Source organism: Acinonyx jubatus, chromosome A1, assembly GCF_027475565.1.
Source record: "Acinonyx jubatus isolate Ajub_Pintada_27869175 chromosome A1, VMU_Ajub_asm_v1.0, whole genome shotgun sequence".
Lineage (NCBI taxonomy): Eukaryota > Metazoa > Chordata > Mammalia > Carnivora > Felidae > Acinonyx > Acinonyx jubatus.
In genome coordinates this window covers 4,092,346-4,113,135 of record NC_069380.1, presented here as the reverse complement: position 1 = coordinate 4,113,135, position 20,790 = coordinate 4,092,346, and the positions used below count along the sequence as shown (strand labels likewise).

Genomic DNA, 20,790 nt, shown 5'->3' with positions numbered 1-20,790 from the left:
GGTGCAGAAGATGGCCAAGAAAGAGTGGTTGAATAACTAAATGACTAGTTTTTGTTAGGAATTATCTGTTATCTCTTTGGTTCTGTTACTCGTTCATTGGGTAGACGAGTACATATTCTCTTTTCTAAGTTATGCCCTATTTTGTAGTATGTTATCTCTTTTTTTTCCTCTATAAATTCGAGAGCATTATTCTCCAAATCTATTTTTTGTGTGTGATGTTTCTCAGTTTCCTGTGAAAATTTCACTATCCCACCTAGTTCCATTTTTCATCATCCAAAAAAGACAGATTCCATGTTATCCAGAATTGTGCTTGTTCAATCCAATGTGAATTAATAAAGGGATTATTAACAGGATACTGTCTTCTCCAAGACCAAACTTCACATTCCCTGAAATTTGTATTTTTGCATTATAAGCAGTAACACAGCTCAGCACCTTAATTACAGGGAAAAGTGTGTAAGTGAATGCAGAGATTTCTAAGGAATTTTTACCTAGACAACAGAGTTTTGTAGATTAAAACCAGCCCCTTTGCGTTACCTCAAGAAGTAAAATAGAAACCTTCTGTTGGAGGCCAGATTTTCCAGAATTCTTCGTGGCTGGCTTTCCAAAGCAGACCTTGCCACTCGAGGTAGCTGTTGAAGTTTGTGAGTGAGATGCCAAAAAACTCCCAAAGAAATGTTCCTGCTGGAAACTGCTTAGGGACCAATGCCATGGTGGCATCTACAATAGGAGTTTCAGCAGATTCACACTTCAAAAAGTTTTGAAGTTAGGGACCTGTTTTTGTTTTTTTTTTCCTTCTAGTCTATTTACTCTGCAATGTCATATGCTATCTCTGGAACATTTTCCACAAGGAATCAGTCCTTGGTTTTAAAGTGGTAAGAAGCAACGAAGAAAAAAAAAAAAGACAAACCAAAAAATAGACTCTTCACTATAAAGAACTGATGGTTACCAGAGGGAGTGGGGGGTTGGGTGAAATAGGTGATGGGGATTAAGAATACACTTATCGCGATGAGCACTGAGTAATGTATAGAATTTTTGATTCCTTACATTGTACACCTGCAACTAATCCAATACTGTATGCTACCTATACTGGCATCCACATAAATTTTTTTTAATGTTTATATTTATTTTTCAGACAGAGAGAGACAGAGCATGAGCGGGGGAGGGGCAGAAAGAGAGGGAGACATAGACTTCCAAGCAGGCTCCAGGCTCCCAGCTGTCAGCACAGAACCTGAGATCATGACCTGACCTGAAGTCCGACGCTCAACCGACTGAGCTACCCAGGCGCCCCTGGCATCAACATGTGAAAATAAATAAATAAACAAACAAATAGAAGCAGGTGCAACATCTAAAAAAAAAAAAAGAAGTGGTAAAAACTTTCTTTGTTTTTCTTTGTATATACAATGTTTAGGAATAGATTTTGTCTAGACGGCCAGAAGTTTAGTCAGTTAAAAAATATTTATTATTATTATTTTTTATAAAAGCAAAATACTATGTTAGACACGGGGGTGGGGGGGGGAGGGTCATAAAACATAGCCCTGACCTTAAGGAAGCTCATATCTGGTGACAGAGACAGATGTGTACCCAGATAATCCTGAGCAGACATAGGGAGTTGGAAGAAAGCATGTAAATGAAGGCTCCGCGTGACTAAGTTAGGGTTTAGATTCCAAACTGAAATGCTTCCAGTAGCTTCCAGTCTACCAAGGGGTGGCTGTGCCAGGTAGTCGGAGGTATTGTTTTCATCTTGCGAGACGTTTCCCCCGCATTCATGAAACACGATTGCAATCTCTAGCTCTCCAGTGTCGTGCAGGGGATCATTGAGATTGGAAATCTGGCCGAACACGAAGCCCATGAAGTTCATGCACCATAACGCTCATTTCCTCCCTATTCCTTCTGGGTGAGCGGCAGGCTTCTCAGCACACTGATCAAACAGGAGAAGCTCGTTTCACTCCCTTCGTTCTTCCTGAAGCTGATGAAGCAGAGTCGACTTAATTAGTCTCAAGTGGAATCTCAACTATTTATCCCAGAACGTGAGTGTGTCTGGGCGCGCCTTGTATCCACAGCACATTTATGGCAGCCCTGGCCAGGTGGATTTTCCAGAAACCCGATGAAGCAGGAGCCCCACAAACCTTTGCAGCCTGCTTCGTGGGGCTCACGATTCTACTCCAGCAGCACCTGCTATCCGGCGGCGCGCTGGCAAGGCTTCCCTTCCTTCCCGGGCCAGGGCCAGGCCCCTCACCCTCTCACGCATGCGCGCCACCAGTCCCTGGCCACGGGGAGGGTAGGTGGCTCCGGCCGCAGGGCGGCGCTGCGGGCAAGGCGCGCACGGGACGGGGCACAGCGGGTGGGAGGTAAGAGCCACGGAGAACCGGAAGGGGGTAGGGCTCGTGCCTATTTAAAAATTAACCCCCATGATGGTCTTGGAGTTAGGTGAGTTAATACAATATACAACAACAGAAAGAAAGAAAGAAAGAAAGAAAGAAAGAGAGAGAGAGAGAAAGAAAGAAAGAAAGAAAGAAAGAAAGAAAGAAAGAAAGGAGGAAAGAAAAAGGTGGAAAGGGAAGGAAGAAGGAGAGAGAAGCAAAAGGAAAAATCTTCCAACCATTTATGTTCTGTGTAACCGCAGGGGAAGGGGAAAGACCTTCTTTTCTCTCTCTTTTTTTTAAACTAAACATTTTTAGTTACACAATATTAATTTTTTTTATGTTTTTATTTATTTTTGAGAGAGAGCGAGTGGGGGAGGGGCAGAGACAGAGGGAGACACAGAATCCAAAGTAGGCTCCAGGCTCCGAGCTGTCAGCACAGAGCCTGACATGGGGCTCAACCTGGTCAACCACGAGATCATGACCTAGGCCAAAGTCAGCCGCTTAACCGACTGAGCCACCCGGGCGCCCCTTAATTACACAATATTTTAAATATCCAAAAGCATGCAGTTGGATCTCATCGAGACTTGACATTTTTCTTCATCAAAAGACATCAGGAAGGAAATAAAAGCAAGCCCCAGATTCATGATACGTGTATCTGAAGAAGACTTCTCCAGAACAGGTGAAGCTTTACAAAGGATAAGCAAAGACAATAAACCTAAATTTTAAAGGGAGCACCTTGCAAACGAGGATGTCCGGATGGCCAACAAGTGAATAAAGGGGCTTAACATCATTGCTCATCAGGAAAATGCAAATTAAAATCTGAACTGAGATACACCACACACCCACCAGAATGGCTACAATTTAAAAAGACTGACAGTAACAAGTGTTGGCAGGATCGGGGCCACTGCGGTTAGGACATTGCTGGTGCTGGTGGTAATGGTACAACCACTTTAGAAAACTATTTGGCAATTTTTACTGAATCCAGGCATATACAAGATTCGGATGGTCCAGTTCTAGAATACATGCAAGTGAAATGGGGACACACGTTTGTAAACAAATACATTCCAGAAATTTATAGGTGCTTTCTGCATAATGGCCAAACCCTGAGAAAAAAATCAAATGCCCACCATGGGAGGGTGCCTTGGAGGGAAATCATTGCGGTATATGCATGCAGTGGAATACTATTACTATACTATAGTAATTACTATTACTTTAACTTTTAAAAAGTGATCTACTGGTACATACGAAACGTGGATAAATCTCAATGATGTTACGTTGAGTGAAAGAAGGCAGACACATGAGTATATATATTGTATAAATCTGTTTATATGAATTTCAAGAAACAGGCAAACTTAACTGATAATAGAAGTCAGAATAGTGATTATCAGGGCGCCTGGGTGGCTCAGTCGGTTAAGCGTCCGACTTCGGCTCAGGTCACAATCTCACAGTTTGTGAGTTCGAGCCCCATGTCAGGCTCTGTGCTGACAGCTCGGGGCCTGGAGCCTGTTTCAGATTCTGTGTCTCCCTCTCTCTGACCCTCCCCCGTTCATGCTCTGTCTCTCTCTGTCTCAAAAATAAATAAACGTTAAAAAAAAATTAAAAAAAAAGAATAGTGATTATCTGTACACTTAAGATTGGTGTACTTTATTATACAGATATCCATCAATTTAAATAAGAGTATGAAAAATAGTAGACAACATATATTCCTTATCTATAGCATCCAGTCTATTTTGATGCTGACATTTGCCATATCTGCTTCATTTTTTTTTTTGTTGTTGATTAGAATACAAAACAATACAATATATTTGGAACTGTCTCCACATTCTACCTACATTTCTCAGTCCCCAAAGGCAATCAGTCTTCTGAAAGAGGTCTGTATCCTGGCCCCTATGTCTCAATCTAAGCCTACTCTGCACCACGCAATATTCTGGTTCCTGGAGATGTAGCAAGCAATGAAACACACAAATGTCCCTGCGCTTCTGCAGCTGACATTTGAAAGAATGTAGGGACAGACAATGAGCGAAAACTAGGTAAAACACGTGGAATGTTAGATGAGAAGGCATGCTAAGGAAAAAAATAAAACAGGAAAAGAAAACAAGGAGGGGTAGGGGCGTGTTCAATTTGGGATAAGATCGCCAGGGAGCAACTCAGTGACAGGATTACATTTTAGGAAGATCTGGAGAAAGAAAAGGAATAAAGCACACAGACATCAAGGCCACAGGCATGCCAGGCCAAGGGAACCCAGGTTCAAGGAGTGAGGTTGGGGCAGCTCTGGAGCAATGAACAGAGTCAGAGGGCCGAGGGCTGGGGTGAGGTGCAGCCTTGCAGTCCATCGTAAGGAGTTTTTGAGGTAGGAGCCATTCGAGGGTTTTGAGCAGAAGGGTGGCTTGACCTGACAAATGTTTAGCAGCATCATTCCGGCTACCGTGCGGAGCGTCGATTCTAGGCAGGACGCGAGCACAAGGAGGGAAACCAGTTAGGGGAGTGAAGCAATAATAATCCGGGGCGGGGTTGGGGGTGGCTTGGCCCGGCTAGTTAGCAGGGATGCGGGCAGGACTGGTTGAATTCCAGATAGATTTTGAATTTGTGGAAAGTGCCTACATCGCCACCCACCAATATAACATTATTGTGTGCGTTTGAAAATTTACATGTATGGATTTATACCCCACGAAGTCTCTGGCAGGTCATTTTTCTTCGAGACTCATCAGTGTCAAGGCACGTAGATTATTTTATCTGCTTTATGCTATAACATGGTGTGAACACTCATCTATTCATATATATAGCAAGAACTTGTTGAGAGTCTACCAAGAGTCAGGCACTGTTCTAGGTGCTGAGCATCGGGAAAGAGCAAGAGACAAACATCTTTGTCACATGGATGTTAACAGTGTTTGTTCATTGACCTGGTGATGCATAGTTAGGTTGTTTCCAGGTCTTCACTACTTCAAAATGCTGCAAAGGACATCACTGAACTCGTATACAACTCTATGTGTACATGTATATGTGAGATTTTTACAGGGATACCTTAAATGCAGCATTTAGGGGTTTGCCGGCTGCTATCAGGTTGTTTCCCAAAGTGGTTGTTCTGATTCTCAGTGACCCTCAGTTCTCATTCCTCCACTAACCCCACCCAGTGCTTGGTTTTAAACTTTGGCCAGCTAATGAGTATGAAATTATATTTTATTATTTTTAGCTCCATTTCCTGATTACTAGTGAGTTTGGATATCTTTTGAAATGCTTATTGACCATTTATATTTTTTTCTTTTTTGAACCACCCATTCATGTACTTTGCCGGTTTCCACCTTGGTTTATCTTTTACTTGTTGAATTGCTGAATGTCACATGTACATTTTGATACTAATTCATGGCTGATTGTACATGCAGTGATCACCTTTTATCTTTGTCTCAGATATATTTTTTATGCTGAAGTTAAATGATATTAACATAATTAAATTGATAAATCTTTTTTTTTAATTTTTTCATGTTTATTTGTTTTTGAGAAAGAGAGACAGAGTATAAGCAGAGGACGGGCAGGGAAAGAGGGAGACACAGAATCTGAAGCAGGATCCAGACTCTAAGCTGTCAGCACAGAGCCTGACACGGGACTAAAACCCATGAACCGCAAGATCATGACCTGAGCCGATGTCAAACACTTAACTGACGGAGCGACCCAGGTGCCCCCAAATTTATAAATCTTTTTGATGAATTATAAGGTATTTGCTTTCTTTTGTCTTGTTTAAGTAATATCTCTTTATTCCAAGGTTACAAAGATATTCTGTTTTTTTTCTCCTATTTTTCACTGTTTTGCTTTTCACACTTAGATTTTTAAATGCATTTGGAATTTATTTTTGTGTTTGGAGTGAAATAGATGCAGTGTATCCGCCACAGAGAATAGCTAAGTGTCCCAGTATATGCAATAAAACTAATTGCACACAAAAAGATTGTATTTGAAATACTTTTCGTAAGAGATTAGGTATTTAGTCATTTTGACTTTCTTTTTTTTTAATTAATTAATTTATTTTGAGAGGGAGCACATGCACCAGAAAGGGAAAGAGAGAGTGTGAGCAGGGGAAGGGCAGGGAGATAAAGAATCCCACGCAGGCTCTGCAGTGACAGCACAGAGCCTGACATGGGGCTCGAACCCACCAACCATGAGATCGTGACCTGAGCCAAAATCAGGAGTTGGACACTCAACCGACGGAACCACCCAGATGCCCTCATTTTGACTCTCTTTTAAAATAATTCAGACATATTATCAAAGGTTGTTAGGACTGTTAGATTACCACAGGAAAAAAACAAAAACAAAAACAAAAAACCAACCAAGGTCAAATTCCTTCCAGGTAGTAAAAGGAGCACAATTTGTTGAGTAGTTCATACTTTCCCCTCCCAGAATGCTGTCTCTAGAGTACTGCATATATGTTATACATAAAATAAACTCTTCCTTGGTTTTCATTTTATTCCATAGGCCCATTTAATAATGTTAGATTTGGGTACAACATTTTTGAAGTTTAAGAAAAGGCCTCTTCCATTTCCTGTTTGCTATTTTTTTTTTTAAATTATGAATTTGTTTGAAATTATATATCAGAACTATGATACATCTTCTAACATGATTATAAGATTTTCCTCATCTTGTCTGTTAATAGGATGAATCACACGAACAGATTTCTCTGAAGTTAAATTTCTTGAGAATAAACCCACCTCGGTCAATTGCAAACTAGCCTATGTAAATTTGGGACTGCATAACTCTTAGTTATTGTCTGGTAGGCAGCAGGAGCCTCTGAAAAGTTTGAGGTGGGAGCAGGTTAACTACTGCCTCACAATCTCTCCACCAGGTATAATGAAGCCGTATCTTAGACAAAATTCTGTACACATACTAACATGTACTCAACCACTATTGATTAAAAAGTGGATATAAAACTGTTCGTACACCCAGTCCTCTACTCTAGATGAAATTCCAGCCCTCTGTACATTTGGGTCCTCTGAGCAGCACTTTGCATGCAATGCATGACAACATTCCATGATCTGTGTCAAGCAAACAGATATTTGCTTCGACCGGTGGCTGGATTCCAAGTGTATTTTGTTTAAAGATTAAGCCCTCAAAGCATCTCTGTGGGTTCAGACGATAGACTCATTGAATTCTTATGTCCTATAAGGGTGAGGAATGCCTCTGAAATACGTTCGCCTATCCCCATATTCTAAATATGTTTAATTCCATCAATGAGAGGGCATTTTTTTTGAAAGAGAGAGAGCACATGTGTGCATGTGTGCGTGAACTGGGGAGGGGCAGAGGGAGAGAGAGAGAGAGAGGGAGAGAGTGAGAGAGAGAATCCCAAGCAGGGTCTGTGGTGTCAGCACAGAGCCTGATGCAGGGCTCAACTTCATGACTGTGAAATCATGAACTGAGCTGAAATCAAGAGTCAGATGCTCAACTGACTGAGCCACCCAGGCGCCCCGAGAGCACAGTTTTCACACACATTATGCTAATTGATAATTCTTCATGTGCTGGCTAAACACCCTTAAATGTGGACTTATGATTATAAAAGTTGACTGTGCCGTGTTGAAATTTGAATTTACTGAAACAAATATGCTATCACTCTTTCTTGGCTAAAGAATTACAAGATTACAGATAAAATAAATAATTGCTTTAATAATTTAACAAATATTTATGGTATATTTTAGGTAATGGAGATATAGCAGGAAGGAAACAGACCAAAGTCCCCAACCTGATAGAACTTCCATTCTGGTAAGGGAGACTGAATAAAAGGAGGTGGGGGGTAAAGATGAAGTTAGATTGTGTGTTAAAAGCTTATAAATACCTTCCACTTCCTTTGTGTTGGAGTTGTGGTCACTGGGCTCACCCTTCTGCCACCAACAATTAGACAAGTGGACAAGATCAAGAAATAGGTGAACACATTGCAGTACAGGGAGTGTGGGATTGCGATTCCTGAGGGAAGGGAACAGATAGGGTGAGACTTACTATCATCCTGGCTTTAGACCTGGAAGAACTCACAACTGTGTTCAGGATTTAAAGGAAGACGTGTACATAACCAGAAGGGAAATTGAAGATACATATATATTTCTTTATATATATTATATATAACCATATATAAGTATTTATAATATATAATTTATACATAATTATCTATAATATATAATTACATAATCTTATATATATTTAAGATACTACATATTAGGGGCGCCTGGGTGGCTCAGTCAGTTATGCATCCGACTCTTGATCTCAGCTCAGGTCGTGATCTCCAGGGTCATGGGATTGGGCCCTGCATAGGGCTCTGTGCTGACAGTGTGGAGCCTGCTTGGGATTCTCTCTCTCCCTCTCTCTCTGCCCCTACCTCTCTCGCTCAAAATAAATAAATAAGCTTAAAAAAGATATCAAATTATACATATACATATGTGTGTGTGTGTGTGTGTGTGTGTATAACTTACAGAGTTGAAACCTTGTAGAGTTGAAAACTATAATACCTGAAAAGAAAAATCACTGAGTGGGATTAGCAGCAGATTAAACGCTGCAGAAGGAAAAATGGCAGTAACATTGGAGAAATAGCATTAGAAACTATCCAAATTGATGCACACACAGAGAAAAAAAAAGGGTGAACAAAAATGAACAGTGCTTTAGTGGCATTTGGGAAAATATGAAATGGTTCAACATGTCATTTGAATGAGAAGAGGGCAGAAAATATTTTTGAAGAAATATGAGTTAATATTTTTCAAAATTTGGTGAAAACTGTATGCCAATAGATCCAAGAAGTTCAATAAATACCAACCAGAAGAAGCATGAATAAAAACACACCAAGGCACATCACCGTCAAATTACTAAAAACCAGTGATTCAGGAAAAAATCTTAAATGCAACCGTCAAATTACTAAAAACTAATGATTCAGGAAAAAATCTTAAAAATCAGAGCGGGGAAGAAGACATTACGTTCACAAGAACAAATTAAGAATGTCCCACACTTCTTAGGACCAGTGAGAGCCAGAAAACAATGGTATCTTTACATTTCTGAAAAAAAACGTGAGAGCATAGAAGCGTATGTCCAGTGAAAATACTCTTCAAAAATGAAGGCAAAATATTTACTTTTATTGAAGACAAACTCTGGACAGATTTTTTTTCCCAGTAGGCCTCTACTATAAGCAATGTTAAAAGAAATTCCTCTGGTTGAAGTAACATCATACTAGTAAGTTGGATCTTAAAGAGGAGCGAAAAACACCAGAAATGGTAAATACGTAAGTGAATGCAACAGCTTAAAGAAGAAGTAATAACCAATATAACACTGTATGTTAATTATCTGGAATTATAAATAAACAAACAGACAAGAAAAATTAAAGAAGTAGGAATAACGTTTTATTTTGGATCTTGTAATAAGTGTAGAAGCAAAATACGTGACAGCAGTAGCACGAACAATGAGATGGAGTGAAGGGAAGTATACTCAAATGGTTAAGAAAACAGGCAAGTTACCAATGTTAGGAATGAGAGTGGATCATCACTACAGGTCATACAGATACGAAAAAAATAATAAGAGGATATTATGAATGACCTTTTGTTAGTAAATTTAAAAACAAATTGTCAGTGTGATCCAAGAAGAAATGGAAAATATTAATAGTTTGCTCTTAAATATTTTAATGTGTTACCGAATCTCTTGAGGAAGCAAATTTCAGACCCAGGTAGTTTTCGATCGGCAAATTCTACACAAGTCTTCCCATCAATCTTTGAAAATACAGAGGAAAAGAAAAACACTTTTCAACTTATTTTTTGATGTGAACATTAACCAGATACCAAATCCAGAAAGACATTACCAAGAAAGAAAGAAAGAAAGAAAGAAAACTATTTATCTATGTATTGTAAACATAGAGTTAAAAAAAATCCTTATAAAAATTCTAGCCAATCACTGTATATCAACTAACTGGAATTTAAATAAAAACTTTAAAAAAATTTAGCCAATCAAACTCCATCAATATATAAAAAGGATTAATGTATCATGTTCAAGTGGGCTTTGCCCTGGGAACGTAAGACTGGCTCAACCTTAAAAAAAAAAAAATCAACCAAAATACTTCACTATATTAACAGAATACACATAACCACCAGAATCTTAACATGCATGGAAAACTCTTTGACAAAATTCAACATCCACTAATATGAAGTAATCTAAGCAAACTGGGAATAAAAGGAATAAAAGAAAACTTCCTCAATCTGATAAGGATCATCTGTGAAAAACTCAGAGCTAACAACACATTTAATGGAAAAAGCCTGAACATTTTCTCTCTAAGGAACAAGGCAAGGATGTCTGTTTTCTCCACTTGAGTTCAACATTGCCAAAAAAGAGAGAAAAGAGGTAAGGAAGAAAGGAAGGAAGAGGAAAAGGAAGGTATATAAATGGTAAGGGAAGTAGTAAAACTGTCTTTAAACAATACCTTTCACAATGACATCAAAGACATAAAAAGATAAAGTTACCTAATGATAAATTTAACAAAATCTTGTAAGATCCGTTCACCAAGAGAAATGAAAGACTATCTAAATAAAGAGATACATTGTATTAACAGATTGAAGACTCAATACGTGTTTTTAAATTTTTAATTGCAGTAAAATATGCATTAAAAAAATTCCCCATCTTATCCACTTGTAAGCATACAGTTCAATAGTGCTGAGTATATTCATATTGTTATGCAACCAATCTCCAGAACATTTTTCATCTTGCAAAAACAAAACTCCATATACATTAAATGATAATTCCTTATTCTCTTCCCTCAACGGCTCCTGGTAACTGCCATTCTACTTTCTGTTTCTATAAATTTGAGTAGATTCCTCCCATAATTGGAATCATATAGTATTTGTCTTTTTGTGACTAGCTTATTTTACTCAGCATAACATTCTCAATGTTCATCTATGTTGTAGCGTATGTCAGAACTTCCTAGAGGGTTCAGTGTTTTTTAAAAGATGATTCTCTTGAAACTGATCTATAGATTTAATGTAAGCTCAGTCAAAATCCCAGCAGGCTTTTGGGGTAGAAATTGAAAAGCGGATTCTAAAAGTATATAGAAATGCAAATAACCTGGAATAGTCAAAACAATTTTGAACACTAAGAGATAAAGTTGGAGAACTTACCTTCCTGATGTCAAGTTTTGCTAACGAGTAATCATGACAGGGTGGAATTATGTTAAGACAGGTAGAAATCAGGGGGGTAGAATACTGTATTATTCAGAGTTCTCAATAGAATATGTACAGATATATATATATCTGTCTACATATGAGATTTATTACAGGAATTGGTTGACATGATCATGGAGGCCAACAAGTTCCATGATCGGCCATTTGCAGGCTAGAGAACCAGGGAAGCTGATGGTGTGGTGCCGTCTGAATCCAAAGGCTGAGAACCCAGGTAGCTAAAAGTGGAAAGACCAGCCAGAGTCCAAATGCCTGAGAAGAGGTGTGGCAAAGCTTGATGGTGTAAGTCTTGGTCAGTGTGAAAATCTGAGAATCAGGAGCACAGACGTTAGAGGGTAAGAGAAGATAGATGTCCAGCTCAAGCAAAGAGTACAAATTTGCCCTTCCTTGACCTTTCTGTTCTATCCAGTCCCTCAGCAGATGGGATAAGGCCTGCCTGGACTGGTGAGTGCAATCTTCATTCCTCTGTCTACCAAATCAGCTGCTAATCTCCTCTGCAGACACATCAAGAAATCATGGTTTACCAGCTACCTGGGCATATTTTAGCCCACATTGACATTCACAGATACACGGTCTGGAAATAGACCCACATATGTATAGTCAATTGATTTTCAACAAAGATGCCAAGACAATTCAATGGGAGAAAGGATGTCTTTTCAGCACATGGAAAACAGATGGATTTCACTTCTGAATGACCCTTGCTTGAAAATATGAATTCAGAATAGATCATATGTCTAAACATAAATTTAAAACTGTAAAACTTCTAGAAGAAAACGCAGGAAATAGCCTTTGTGACTTTGGGACAGCAAAAATTTGTTAGCACACCAAAACACCAAGAATAAAATAAAATAGTAATAACAATATTGAAAACTTCTGTTCTTCCAAGTATTATAAAAAATGAAAAGGTAACCACAGAGGGAGCGATAATATTTAGTATATACATGTACATTACATACATAAACTTTATTGTCTAGACTTATACTCCCTTAAAGTTGATATAAAAAGACAACAGTTTTAAGCAACAGAGAAATATAACATTGCATTGTTGAATTCAGTCTGCTAATATTCAGAATTTTTACATCCGTGTTAAACAACGATTGGCTTGCAGCTTTTCCTTCTGAGACACTGTTATTTGATTATTTTTAGGGTTATAGCAGCATCACAAAATGAAATGATGTGCTCTCCACTTCCTTTTTCAAATATAGTTAGTTCATTAAAAAGGCTATTTTTTCCAAAATTTAGTAAACTTTTTTGTAAAACAGTCTAAGGGTGGCCTGTTGGTTTAGTCATGGTTGTTTTTTTTTTTTAATTTTTTTTTCAACGTTTATTTATTTTTGGGACAGAGAGAGACAGAGCATGAACGGGGGAGGGGCAGAGAGAGAGGGAGACACAGAATCGGAAACAGGCTCCAGGCTCTGAGCCATCAGCCCAGAGCCTGACGCGGGGCTCGAACCCACGGACCGCGAGATGGTGACCTGGCTGAAGTCGGACACTTAACCGACTGCGCCACCCAGGCGCCCCTGTCATGGTTGTTTTTTTATTGTTTCTCCACTGACTTGACTTTTTAAAATGACTATAAAGGTTTTTCTTTTGAGATTTATAAAAGTTTTGAGTCAATCGAATCATCTTCTAGAGTGGCTTGTATTTTGTGCTCATTTTCAAAGTCATTAAAATATAGATTTCATAATATTACCTTGTTATTTTAGCTTATTTCTATGTCCTTTTGTAGCTAAGTTCCAAATATAGGGCACAACTACTGAGAATCCTACATGAAGTCCATAAATGTCCGTGGCCTGAAAGAACATGATTTCTCTGTCTTTATTAACAAAAATATATCCTAATGATTATTTTACTTAGAAATTATAAGATATCATATAAATACATACATATACATATATATATTGATAATATATATATCTATCATATATATAAATCTTTTTTTTTTAAGAAAGAGAGAGAGAGAGCAGGGGAGAGGCAGAGAGAGGGAGAGAGAATCCCAAGCAGGCTCCACGCTCAGCATGGAGTCTGATGCTGGGCTTGAACTCACAAACCACAAAATCATGACCTGAGCCAAAATCAAAAGTCCGATGCTCAACTGACCGAGCCACCCAGGCACCCCTATCTGCTGTATCTTCTAAGAAACTAGGAAAATCCATTTATTTTTCCAAAAGGTTATTTCTCCCCCTTTCTTCTTCTCTCTTTCCTTCTGTCAATTTCTCAAAGAATTAAGAAGACGAGACTCTGCGGAGAATCAATGTAGTAAAACCTGATCTTAAGAAAATTATAGTCATGTTGCCCAACATATAAAGTTTAAATAGAAGTAAAGCTAGAAGCGTAGGCTGGATCTAGAATACAAGGCTACATAATCAAGGGTGTGTGCTATCAATGTGGTCTATGACTGTTGATGTTGACCTAGGTCACCTGGTTGAGGTAGTGTTTGGGAGGTTTCTCCACTGTAAAGCCATTTTCTGTCCTCCCCCTCTCTATTCTATACCCTTTGGAAGGAAGCTTGCTTTTCTCTTTTCTGTCAGTTAAATTGATTTGTGAACCTAGCGAGGGTAGGAATCCCATTGGTATCAGAGCCCCCCACACAAGGCTTTCTCATCAGAAGTCCTTCACTAAGCGATGACATTGCCTCTTTGCTTTGGTGTCTGTGTCCCAAATGAGTCTTTCCAGCTCGGCGGCATGAGCAAGGTTAGCACTTAGAGGAGGAGTGTCAAGAGGACCAACCTCACCAAAAATATTCGTGTCAGTGCCATTGGGGCATCATCTTTCCTCCTTATTTGTCCTAAAATTGTCCTTTGGGATGGCACTTTGGGCAGGGTTTTATACAATATAGTATGAATGATGCCCCCTGGAGTTGTGCCGTGGGATAAACTACAAAAGGGGTGATTTGTTTCCTGAAGGAAACTATTAAAATGTATGTGCACCTTCTAGCATCAGGGTATACATTCCCTTTCTCACATAATCATAGGGACTGGAGAAAGCAACAAGAACTCATCCCACAGCGACAAGACCCGTACGGGACCCACAGAGGAAAGATGAGGGTCTCCGAGGGTAGGCACAGAGTGATCAGGAAGTCTAGAAAGCCAGAGGGATGTGGGAGGAATGAATCACTTTGTGCTTGACCAAAAGCCAAGAGTATACGAAAGCCAGGGTGTTTTAAAAATAGATGTTTTTAAGAGATGTTTTAAAATAAATAAGGAGTTAGTGAAGTAGCTTAGGAAAGCTTACACAGATTTGCTGATAACAATATTTAGCATATACTGATTGCTTATCATATATCAGGCACTGTTTGACATTTTACAGTTTGTCTTGGTTTCTTGAACTCTTGGTTTCTCGAACTCTCGCGTGCATCAGAACTACCTGGATGCCTTCTGATTTAGTGGGTCTGGGTGGGGCCAGAAAACTGGCACATCTAATAAGTCCCCAGATAATGTTGTTGCTGCTGATTTGTGGATCACACGTTGAAAATCCCTGGTTTGGGGCACCAGGTGGCTCAGCCGGTTAAGCGGCCGACTCTTGGTTTTCGCTCAGGTCATGATCTCACAGTCTGTGAGATCAAGCCTTGTGTCGGGCTCTGCACTGGCAGCATGGAACCTGCTTGGGATCCTCTCTCTCCGTCTCTCTCTGCCCCTCCACTGCAGTCTCTCTCTCAAAATAAATATACATTAAAAAGAAAAAAGAAAATCACTGTTTTAACTCATTTAATTCTGACAAATACCTTTGAGGGAGATACTGTTATTATTCCCATTTTACGTGCAAGGAAACTGAGACAGAGAAAATGAATAATGTAGCTGCACACCCACCATCCCCCCAGAGGGGGGATTTGAACCTTAGCCGTCTGACTTCGGTTCTGGATCTTAAATGCTACACCACACAGTGTCCTAGATAATTGGTTCCACCAGAGAAATCTTCTCCATCTAAGACAGCATCCTGGCAGATTTACTGCTGATTTAGTTTTAAAGATATTATCCCCCAAAGGCAGCAAATATTTGACACGTAGTGAAATAAGCTATGTATATTGGCAAAATCTTGGCTTAAAAAAATCATTCACTGTGATAATTGTCTTTCAAAGCGAGTGAGGTAGATACTAAAAAAAAAAAAAAAAAAAAAGAAGTTAACATAATAAAACCATCAAATCTTTCTGGAATTTCAAGATTTAACCCTGAATGTGGATTACTGTTTGCACCGAATTGAAAAGCTTCTTCCAAACTATTTACCATTTTGTCTTCTGGCTTCCTGTGGACAGAGCAGGTCAAAACGTGTTATATAAACTCAACAGAAAACATTTCCAAGTTAAATTTAGTTGTTCATAGTTTAGTTATTTAGTTATTACGGAGTCTATAATTTAAGGCATGGTGGGCACACAGAACACATTGCACATCTAATGACGACTGTGGTTATTAACCGAAATGACACGTTATGCTCTAAAGGGCTTCTGAGAGTTTACAGCAGAGTAAAAATAACATTAATGCACAGTCAGATCAGTTCAGAAAATGAAGAGGGAAAAAAAACCCCCAGAGCAGAATGTCTAGTGAGATGGGTCTTCAGAAAACCACGTACAGGTCAGTTTCTCCCCAAATCTTGACAAAGAGTGACATGTGTAGGGATTGATGTATGCACACGTACATGACGTCAAGATGCTTCTGTTGGTTTATAATGATTTTACAGCATCAGCAACTGGCGATGGAAGAATGTGAAATCTCTCTTCATGTTCTCGAGGTCAGAAGACTGGGGAAGACTCTGTCTAACTTATTTCACTTAGCATTATACCCTCTACATCCATCCATGTTGTTGCAAATGGCGAGATGGCATCCTTTTCGTGGCTGAGGAATATTCTGTTGGCTTACATGCCACATCTTCCTGTCCTTTCGTCTATGGATGGACAGGCTCCATCCCTGTTGGGTTGCTTCCCTATCTTCCCTACCAAGTGAACTAAATCAGGAGAGAAAGACAAATACCACATGATTTCACTCCTCTGTGGAATTTAAGAAGCAAAACAAACAAGCAAGCAAAGAAAAAAAGAGACAAGACAGACTCTTAAACATGGAGAAGAAATGGTAGTTACCGGAGGAGAGGGGGATGGGGGTGGGGTGGGAAATGGATAAAATAGCTAAAGGGAAGTAAGAGGTACAAACTTCCAGAAAATAATAAATAAGTCACGGATGTGAACAGTACAGCACAGGGACTATCGTCAATAAGGTGGTAATAACGTCGTTTAGTGACAGGTGGAGACCACACTCCTCGTGGTGAGCGCGGAGTGATGTACAGGATGGTTGAATCAATATGTTGTACACGTGAAACTAATATGACACTGCATGTTAATTATATTTAAAAAAAGAAAGAACAAAAGACAATCGTCTTTTGTCCCCCCCCCCCCCCCCCATCGTGTGGTTCAGTCCGGTAAGTGGTGGTCGGATGGCTGTTCCTTCCACCTAATTTAAGTCTCTTTGAGTGTGGGTCTCACACTACTGACCTTGTTTGCTTTGGAGGTGGGGCCGTCCCCAGCATTGTAGGATGTTCAGCAATCCCCCTGGCCTCTACCCACTACGTGAGAGTAGCAGCCGCTCCCAAGCTCCAGCTGAAGTAGTGAAAAATATCTTCAAACACTGTAAACGTGCTTTGGGGGGGCAAAAGCACCCTCGGTTGTGAGAGCCATCGATTTTGACCTTCTCATCCTCTTCTCTCTTAAATCGTCGTCACTAAGGGCACACCATGCTTCGTAGACCTTGCGAATCATTCTTAAGCAATCCCTTTGCCTTTTTTTCCCTCTAGATGAACAACTTCAAATCATACGTGGCACCTTCGCTTCCCTGCTGGCGTTAATCTTCAGGGTTGGAAGGATCGTTGGCGATCCTGCTCTTTAACTTCCTCAACTATCAGGTTAGGCTCATGAAATAATATAACTGAGCCAGTTCTATTAAGAGAACGAATATAAAATCATGGTTCCAAACTGTTGGACGAAGGAAACCGTGAGTTACGGAAGGAAGAGGGTTGTTGTGGGGGACAACCAAGAAAAACAACATCGTAATTAAGTAGCTGTACGGCTGCTCCAGCAGGAGCTCAAGAAACCTTCATGGAAGCCATCAGCCCTGGAGTAGTTTATGCTGGCTCAGCCACTCTATTGGCTACTTTTTGTTTTCCTGAGCATACACGGGGCAGTTTGCTTTTCAAGAAGCAGCTCAGTAAAGAATCACATCAGCGATACTGTAAAATCATTGAACCGAGGCAAAGATATTACGGAACAAAGACAGTGATGAGAGATGGCGGGGACATACCACAGCTTCAAAATGTAGCCCACAGCTTGCTAGAGAGGATTTCTGTTCAGCCTAGGCATGCAAATCAGTAAGAAGCAGGAAAATATACCAAATTTGCGGACACTGGGTTTAGTCATGAAAGAGACATATTTGCGTGCTCAGTCACGTATGTCTGTTGTTCAATATTAAAATTTTTTTTAAACATTTATTTATTTTTGAGAGACAGAGAGAGGCAGAGTATGAGCAGGGGAGGGGCAGAGAGAGAGAGAGAGAGAGACCCAGAATCCGAAGCAGGCTCCAGGCTCCGAGCTGTCAGCACAGAGCCTGATGCTGGACTCGAACCCACGAACAGTGAGATCAGTACCTGAGCTGAAGCCGGACACTTAATTGACTGAGCCACCCAGGCGCCAAGGACTCTACCTTTGTGACCTAATGACTTCCAAAGACCCCACCTCCTAATACCATCCCTTCGGGGGGTGGGATCTCAACATACACATTTTGGGGGGAACACAAGTATTTGGTCTATAGCCAGCATTTCAATTGGGAATGTGGCAAAATGAGAACTGTGTAAAGTTCCCGAGGACAGTCAGTCTCAGGGGCAAACGTTACCGGCTTCCCATGTGCCTTTTCGGCAACACCCCTACCTGGGGTACCATCAGTCACCATCAGGGCATCCCCTCGCTTTGAGACAGACAAACTGGGGCCAGTAAAGGTGGAAATGGTGTCCCAAGGGCAGAAGGGTTTTGCTCTGAGGAAGCATGTCAGGTCACTTTCCTCTTAAGCCTGCAAGAATATTTCTTTATGTGTGGAAAGCTAAAACAGTGTGTTGTTGCCCGAAGCCCTCTCTCGCCCTGCTTTTGCCCTGAAGTAGAATTGTCCAAAAGGAGATGGATGTCTCCGGGGCCACCCAAAAACCAGCTCTTTGCCGCCAGCAGCACTAGCTGGAGGAAAGTGGCTCACAAGCCTTGAGTGTGAATGAACTTGTACCTGCACGGTATCCGATGATTTATGCTTTATTTAGTATATATTTAAATTGACTCCTGTCTATTTCTAGATATTCCCTGCATGTGTGTGGTGTTTTAATCCCATTTTTCTCTTTTGGCAGAATCCTCCTAGCGAATGACTGTGACAGGTAGTTTTTTCAAATCCCAAGGATTTCAAGAATGGACATAGCAGTGAACTAATCACAGAGTGCCTTTAAACGAAATGATCACAAAATAAACAAAGCCATACATCAAAGCAATGGGGAAGATCAAACATTAAGTGAGCCAACTGTGCGTTTAGGGAGGACTTCAGAAACCCTGACTTGTACTTAGCTTTCATGAAAATGAGAATTATCACTATTGGTTAAAGCAAGGTCTTGAGTAAGAGGCTCCACACTGTTTTGGCAACATTATTTGGTTTCAACTCACAGCTACTAAATTACCCTTTGTTTCTTTTGAGTGAGCCAGAACTGCTCTGTATCATCTTGGACAATTCCGAAGTAACTTTCCAGAAATGCTCAGTGAAGTAAGGTATGTTTACTGGAGCTTTCCAACCAGATACTTCATAACCTTTAAATAGCACTCTTTGAAATGGAACAATTATGAATGTGTCCAACGAGATGACGGATGTGGTTGTAAATAGCTCATGGGGTGTGTGTCTATTTTGTGATTCGGAGATAATGGACCAAAAGAAGAAAAAAACCTCAGTTTAAAAACCTTTTTTCACTGGTGATGGAACTTCTCCATTAATCACACACACACACACACACACACACACACACATGCACGTATTCAGTTGCATGTTGCACTATGATAAATACAGGAAACCTCCTGGATCGGGAGGTTTGCTATCACTATTTCTATTTCATAGTTGGGGTAACCAAGTTCTAGAAGAGATAAACAACTAGCCTTCGTTATTCGGTCCTCACTGGAAAGCTAACATCCAGGTGTGCTGACAAGCAAAGGCCTTCTGAAAGGCAAGACTCACCTCACTGGGAGTCCTTTCGCTGTGAGGGTTTGCTAAGTGATGGCAGGAACCCAGCTGATGCATCGTATCCTCAGTCTCCTGGGGCTCTCATCTTGCTTCCCAGCCCGCAACAGCCCAAACACAATCGCCTCAGGGTTTGAAAGGATCTGCTGGACAGGGCAGAGCTTCAAGAGGCACCACAGATAGCAACGACATTAATGGAAGCTAATGGGCATGACCTTCGCTGATTAAATCCAGCCTCAGCTCTGGGGCCCCTGCAGGTATTTTAGAGAAACAATAACTTTTATTTTCCCTCCGTGCTAAGCTGTCTATAAATGAGAAAAAGGAACCACCTGAGCTGCTCTGAGCAGGTGCCTGAGCCCCAGGCTTTCCCAGGATGGCTGTCCTGCACAGTTCAGGACGTCAAGAGGCCAGCAGGGGAGTGCGGCTTTTCACGTGTTGTGCCTCCACTTGCTCAGCTCTCAACTCACTGCTAACCCCGTGCAGCGTGATCTGCGTCCTGTCTGGTCTCAGCGATCACTAACCACTGAACACCACTTCCAGTGCCTGTTCTCCCACCGTCATCGCCCTTGCCCGGATGTCCTCCACGGGCTGCCTCCAGGCGAGGTGGGACTTGTGTGGTCCACGTAGTGTTGACTATCGTAGTTTAGTTTTTAAACTCGAGTTAGTTGCTAAGCTTTAATATTTGCATGTCTATCTGCATTCTGGATTTTGTCAAAACCTCGGAAGATGTAATGTTTTGGTTTTTTTTTTTTTTTTTTTTATATTTATTTTTGAGACAGAGCTTGAGCGGGGAGGGGCAGGGAGACAGGGAGACACAGAATCCGAAGCGGGCTCCAGGCTCCGAGCCGTCAGCCCAGAGCCGGACGAGGGGCTCGAACTCGTCAACTGTGAGATCGTGACCTGAGCTGAAGTCGGACGCTCAACCGACTGACCCACGCAGGCGCCCCCAAACCTCGGAAGATTTGAATGTGCGGAGTCAACACTCCCTCGAGCTGAGGACTGCTCCCCATAAGATGAGAC

General features: G+C 40.7%; 1 long non-coding RNA gene across 1 annotated transcript; it reads right to left on the bottom strand.

The window, feature by feature from the left end:
• Window positions 1-1,450: 1,450 nt before the first annotated feature.
• LOC128312688 (uncharacterized) lies at window positions 1,451-20,015 on the bottom strand. The gene is made up of 3 exons (XR_008292309.1): window positions 19,768-20,015; window positions 8,176-8,303; window positions 1,451-1,966 (listed from the first exon to the last, which is right to left on the bottom strand). It is a non-coding gene; the product is annotated as an uncharacterized LOC128312688 (long non-coding RNA).
• Window positions 20,016-20,790: the final 775 nt, after the last annotated feature.